We start from the raw sequence: 6,728 nt of genomic DNA, 5'->3' as shown, positions 1-6,728 counted from the left end.
ATCACTTGTGGACACCACCACATCACTCGGGGAAACCACCACATCACTCGGGGACACAACCACACCACTCAGGGACACCACCACATCACTCAGGGGCACCACCACATCACTTAGGGACTCCACCACATCACTCAGGGGCACCATCACATCACTCAGGGGCACCACCACATCACTCAGGGGCACCACTCAGGGGCACCACCACATCACTCAGGGATACCACCACATCACTCGGGGACACCACCATATCACTCGGGGACACCACCACATCACTCGGGGACACCACCACATCACTTGTGGACACCACCACATCACTCGGGGAAACCACCACATCACTCGGGGACACCACCACATCACTCAGGGACACCACCACATCACTCAGGGGCACCACCACATCACTTAGGGACTCCACCATATCACTCAGGGGCACCATCACATCACTCAGGGGCACCACCACATCACTCAGGGGCACCACTCAGGGGCACCACCACATCACTCAGGGATACCACCACATCACTCGGGGACAACACCATATCACTCAGGGACACCACCACATCACTAAGGAATACCACCACATCACTCGGGGACACCACCACCTCACTCAGGGACACCACTACATCACTAAGGAACACCACCACATCACTCGGGTACACCACCACATCACCCGGGAACACCACCAAGTCACTCGGGGACACCATCACATCACTCGGGAAACCACCACATCACTCAGGAACACCACCACATCACTCAGGGACACCACCACATCACACAATAACACCACCACATCACTCGGGGACACCACCACTTCGCTCGGGGGCACCACCACTTCACTTGGGGACACCACCACATGTAAATGTAAATGTGTAAATGTAAATGTAGTATACTTGTAAAGCGCACAGCTGCCCCAGCAACGGGGCGTCCCGGCGCTGTATAACTCTGGGGAACCCGTCCTGGCTTTCCCTGTGGGATGGTCCCTTGCTGGGAGTCCCCAAGGTGGAGCCAGGCATCCCCGGAATTGGTGGGGCCGTTGTGGAGATTAGGCAAGCTAATGCCCAGAGTTGCCGAGTGGAACCCCTGATTAGAGTAAGCACCGAAGCGAGAATTATCGAGTCCGCTGACCAAGGTCCACGACCCTGCCGCGTCGGGAATTGAACCCTGGTCCCAGGCTGACTTCTGCTCTCAGGCCTGCCGCCTCTAACCATTGAGCCACACTACTCCACTCGGGGACACCACCACATCACACTGGGACACCACCACATCACTCTGGGACACCACCACATCACTATGGGACACCACCACATCACTCTAATACACCACACATCACTCTAATACACCACCACATCACTCAGGGGCACCACTCAGGGGCACCACCACATCACTCAGGGACACCACCACATCACTCGGGGACACCACCATATCACTCAGGGACACCACCACATCACTCAGGGACACCACCACATCACTAAGGAATACCACCACACCACCACATCACTCAGGCACACTACCACATCACTCGGGGACACCACCACATCACTCGGGGACACCACCACATCACTTGGGGACACCACCACATCACTCAGGGAAACCACTGCATCACTCAGGCACACTACCACATCACTCGGGGACACCACCACATCACTTGGGGGCACCACCACATCACTCAGGGATACCACCACATCACTCGAGGACACCACCACATCACTCAGGGACACCACCACATCACTAAGGAATACCACCACATCACTCGGGGACACCACCACCTCACTCAGGGACACCACCACATCACTCGGGGACACCACCACATCACTCGGGACACCACCACATCACTCAGGAACACCACCACATCACTCAGGGACACCACCACATCACACAATAACACCACCACATCACTCGGGGACACCACCACTTCACTCGGGGGCACCACCACTTCACTTGGGGACACCACCACATCACTCGGGGACACCACCACATGTATGTATGTATGTATGTTTAAAATATTTTATTACGCGCTCTGCTACTACAGAGTATCCTGGCGCGATATGTGAGCTAGAACAGAGCCTGACCAGAGGGAGAGGAAGAGCAACTAGATACTGAGTTTAAAAAGGTGGGTTTTTAACCCTTTCTTAAATTCTGTCAGTGTCACTGACGCTCGCAGAGAGAGCGGCAGGGTGTTCCAAGATCGGGCTGTTTGGACAGAAATGGACTGACCACCCAATCTCACATATCTGAATTTCGGCATGTCCATCAGGAGGAGATTAGCTGATCGAAGTGCACGGCGAGGGGTATAGAAAATGAACCTTTTGTGCAAATATTGTGGTCCCTGTTGGTGCAGGGCACGAAAGGCCAGGACCAAAGATTTGAACACAATACGATGGGCCACTGGAAGCCACATCACACTGGGACACCACCACATCACTCTGGGACACCACCACATCACTCTAATACACCACACATCACCCTAATACACCACCACATCACTCAGGGGCACCACTCAGGGGCACCACCACATCACTCAGGGACACCACCACATCACTCGGGGACACCACCATATCACTCAGGGGCACCACCACATCACTCAGGGACACCACCACATCACTAAGGAATACCACCACACCACTCTGGGACACCACCACATCACTCAGGCACACTACCACATCACTCAGGGACACCACCACATCACTCGGGGACACCACCACATCACTTGGGGACACCACGACAACACTCAGGGACACCACCACCTCACTCAGGGACACCACCACTTCACTCGGGGACACCACCACATCACTTGGGGACACCACCACAACACTCAGGGACAACACCACCTCACTAAGGAACACCACCACATCACTCGGGGACACTACCACATCACTCAGGGACACCACTACATCACTAAGGAACACCACCACATCACTCGGGGACACCACCACATCACTCGGGAACACCACCACATCACTCGGGGACACCACCACATCACTCGGGAACACCACCACATCACTCAGGGACACCACCACATCACTCGGGGACACCACCACATCACTCGGGGACGCCACCACATCACTCGGGGACACCACCACTTCACTCGGGGACACCACCACATCACTCGGGGACACCACCACATCACTCTGGGACACCACCACATCACTCTAATACACCACACATCACTCTAATACACCACCACATCACTCAACCCAACCACATCATCACTCAGCACCACAACAGTACTGTCCTTGCTTGCTACCTACAAGCATTGCCATAGCTTATAGGACTCGCATTAGGAAAGTGTAAGCTATTGGCTTTGTGAATAACAATGCTATTATTTTATATATTTTCACTTTTTGTGACGCAGCAGTGTCGTAAAAATATTGCCATGTTGCGCCATATTTACGTAGTGACGCATCTAGGTAGATGTGTCACTTCGTAAACCCCTGCACTACATTATACCTGCGCCAGATATAATGTATGCAGGGTGGGCGTAACCTCGCAAGAAAGGGTTGTAGGATTGGCGCAGCGAAATCTATGAGATTTCGCTGTGCCACTTCTAGGACGCCAATGCGTCAAAACCTTACGACTGCCTCGTGGAAGCCGTAAGGGTGACGCAGGCCCTTTCACATGGGGCTTGTCCCATGTTAAAGGAACATTGCTGGGGTTGCGTCAGGTTTCTGACACAACTCCAGCAATGTGCCACTTTTTGCGCTGACAGATACGTCAGTTATACGGACATATCTGTCATTCCTTGCGACATGATGCGTCATATTATAAATATGATGCATCATTAGTGTCGCAAGGAGGGTGCACTGAGAAGTGGCGCATCGCTGCTTTCACGCAGCGATGGTCCACTTCTCATAAATGAGGCCCCCGATGTTTTCATGGCTCTTCTCAAACACAGGCTCTTTGAACTACTTCCACTGAACTATTTTCTATTCTTGGCCTGTTGTTAATTTGTTGTTGGGGGGAGGCGCAAAAAAAGTGTTCGGAACAGATGGTCATTCAACCTGCTGCCGCTCAGCATAGCCCACATGTCAATTGTCACCTATGCCAACTGCAATTCTTTGCAAAGGGTGGCACTCTAAAGGAATTTTAGTTTACATGTTTAAGCCACGCCCTAATTATATAGGCCGCGCCCCTTTCAGGCACCCCACATGTTTTTTCATCCCACTTAAAACTCTGCCTCTCTGTAAATCCGAATGACTATTTCTGCATTGTGGTATGTAGTTCTTTTAAATGTAATGAGAGCCTGGGCGCATCGGATTATTTCCCGATTAAAGCGCTGCTCTTTCGGTGGAATCAAATCACGGAACTTCATGATTAAAGGTTTATTTACAAGAAATTGTGTCATTAGTTTAATCTTCCAAAACTGCCCACTAGGTATATGGCTACATTTTACTATTACTAACTGTCATTTCTTTTAAAGATGTTAAAAAGTGCCGAGCCAGCCAGGAGTCGAACCTAGAATCTTATGCTCCGTAGGCAGACGCGTTATCCATTGCGCCACTGGCCCGCTGCTGTCTGGCGTGGACGGATGGGGTACTAGACCCACACATATGCGGTCTGGTATATGGCTGGCAATGTGCACGCTAGAGAGGTTCAACAAGCTGGAGAAATTATAGCGCTTTCACATAGCGCTTTCTCATTAAGGAGTGAAGATAGTAGCAAGAGTCGAATACTGAGGTGTCTAAAGGGATCACTCACAGAATGTACGGCCAAAGAAAGTCACAACAACTTTGACATGCTTCTTTCTGCTCAATTGGGCAATTGTATATTTTGTCCGCGGCTCTGATTGGGTCAAAGTCTTTTCGATTTGGTCAGGCAGCCAATTCAGAACTGGCGACTTAACTAGTTCTTTTCCGCTTCAGTGCAAGTCCACAGGGCGGTGTTGGCGGGAAATACAAGTGTTTGCGCACAACATAATACATCGCAGCTGGAAAGAACAACTGTTCCGCAGACACAATAAATGTATTTTTTGTTCTAGAACCGTGGCCACGCACCAGTATCTCAGATGTCCCGTTATTCTGCCCAGTTTCAATGGAATAAGTCACTTGCAGCTGCGTCCGCGACAGCCATTATGAAGGCCCGTGCCTTCGAGACCACGCTGGTAAAGGTGCTTTTTCAAAAATTCACTAGCATTTGTTGTTCCATGAAAATATTGGACCCTTTGGCAAATCGACAGATATCTGTTTTACAGTTAAAAACAGACCTCTCGAGAAACTCTGAATGGCCCACTTTTAAATAAAAAATATTGGCGTTAAATTCCTAATATGTAATTTAATTCAAATGCCTAGCTGTTTGTGTAACGAAGTTTATTATAATATCACACAGGACGGAACTTCATGGTCTAACAGGAGTTATGTAGTTTCTTCTAATGTTTATAGATCATTGTAGTGTTTATATTATTGGTTGAAAAAATTTATTCCTATATTCGAGCCAGCCAGGAGTCGAACCTGGAATCTTCTGCTCCGTAGGCAGACGCGTTATCCATTGCGCCACTGGCCCTGTGAAGTTCAGATAGTCGAAAGACAAATTATGGCCTAGTCTCAAGAGAGGTGATATGAACTCGTGTTACAGTAAGGGTGTAGCGATGCATTCTACAAAAGAAAACACACAGTTCTAGGAGCTAAGTACAATATCAACTCACTTCAAGTCACAGCTCTGAAGCCACCCTATAGGTTTGTGGAGCTTCAGAGCCCTGCTCTCTCTACTGCTTTGCAGAGATGAATGCTGGAGCCTGACATTTTACAATTCCTTCCGTTATATATAACAATATATAACATTTTGCAGTACTACATTACAACTATGAACAAACTACTATATGCTATACACAAACCCATGGCTCTGTGCTTAGCATAGTGTGCCGCCTGACTGGTATTTTGCTGCTTCTGTCATTGCATTTAGATATTCCACTAACATTACACCAACAACAAGCAAGGGTTATTGGCTTTGTCATTGGTTGTTAGCTGCATAAGATAAATAAGCCCCACTGGCTCGACCTCAGTTCTACAGTCTTTCAGATACCGTGGCCTGCCAGAAAGCATCCTGTTGGCCATGCACCTGTGGTCACACAATGAAGGGAGCAGGCGCTGTAAGTATTGGTTGGGTACTTCCTTTGGTAATGACTAGGCCACTGACGCCAGAAGCGCCAGCACACATCCCACTGATATGTAAGCACGTGGGCTACTTTTCTATAGTGCAACTCTAGCTACAAGGCAATGTAGTGCTGCACAGGAGCAGAGCTTAATTTGTATTAAAAAAATGCAAATGCCAGTGGCCAACATTTTTCTTAGGAACCACTCTACCCAGTTCCACCACTGGCATGGGATGTTAATTGATAAGCGCTTCCATATAGACTGACTCAAGCTGTACTTTGATTATGGTTGACAACAGGGCACTTAATATATTCAACCACTTAGAAATGGGTGTCTCTAGGTGGCAAGGGTTTCCACCTTTGTTCAAGTAGGGACCCTTCCTTCTAGTCAGGATAAGGGAGTTACACTCTTAAAATAACCCCTGCTCACCCCCTTAGTAGCTTGGCACCAGCAGTCAGGCTTATCTTAGAGGCAGTGCTTAAAGCATTTGCACATAACCAAGAGTAACAGAGTGAAAGCACTACAAAAGGACATCACATCAGTTTAGAAAAATATCCAATATTTTTATATACTTTAGACAAGACCAAAAATGATAAAAACAATCGACAAAAGAGTACTTAGAAATATTCAATCATCAAAATAGAGTTGAAA

The 6,728-nt window shown here is 48.9% G+C and overlaps 2 non-coding genes across 2 annotated transcripts; both read right to left on the bottom strand.

Moving 5' to 3' along the window:
- Positions 1-4,422: 4,422 nt before the first annotated feature.
- On the bottom strand, positions 4,423-4,495 carry TRNAR-ACG (transfer RNA arginine (anticodon ACG)). The gene has a single exon. It is a non-coding gene; the product is annotated as a tRNA-Arg (tRNA).
- A 919-nt stretch (positions 4,496-5,414) lies between these two features.
- TRNAR-ACG (transfer RNA arginine (anticodon ACG)) lies at positions 5,415-5,487 on the bottom strand. Its single transcript has one exon. It is a non-coding gene; the product is annotated as a tRNA-Arg (tRNA).
- Positions 5,488-6,728: the final 1,241 nt, after the last annotated feature.

This window comes from Lissotriton helveticus, chromosome 5_1, assembly GCF_964261635.1.
Source record: "Lissotriton helveticus chromosome 5_1, aLisHel1.1, whole genome shotgun sequence".
Classification (NCBI taxonomy): domain Eukaryota; kingdom Metazoa; phylum Chordata; class Amphibia; order Caudata; family Salamandridae; genus Lissotriton; species Lissotriton helveticus.
The sequence above is the reverse complement of the archived record's forward strand: the minus strand, read 5'-3'. Positions and strand labels throughout refer to the sequence as shown.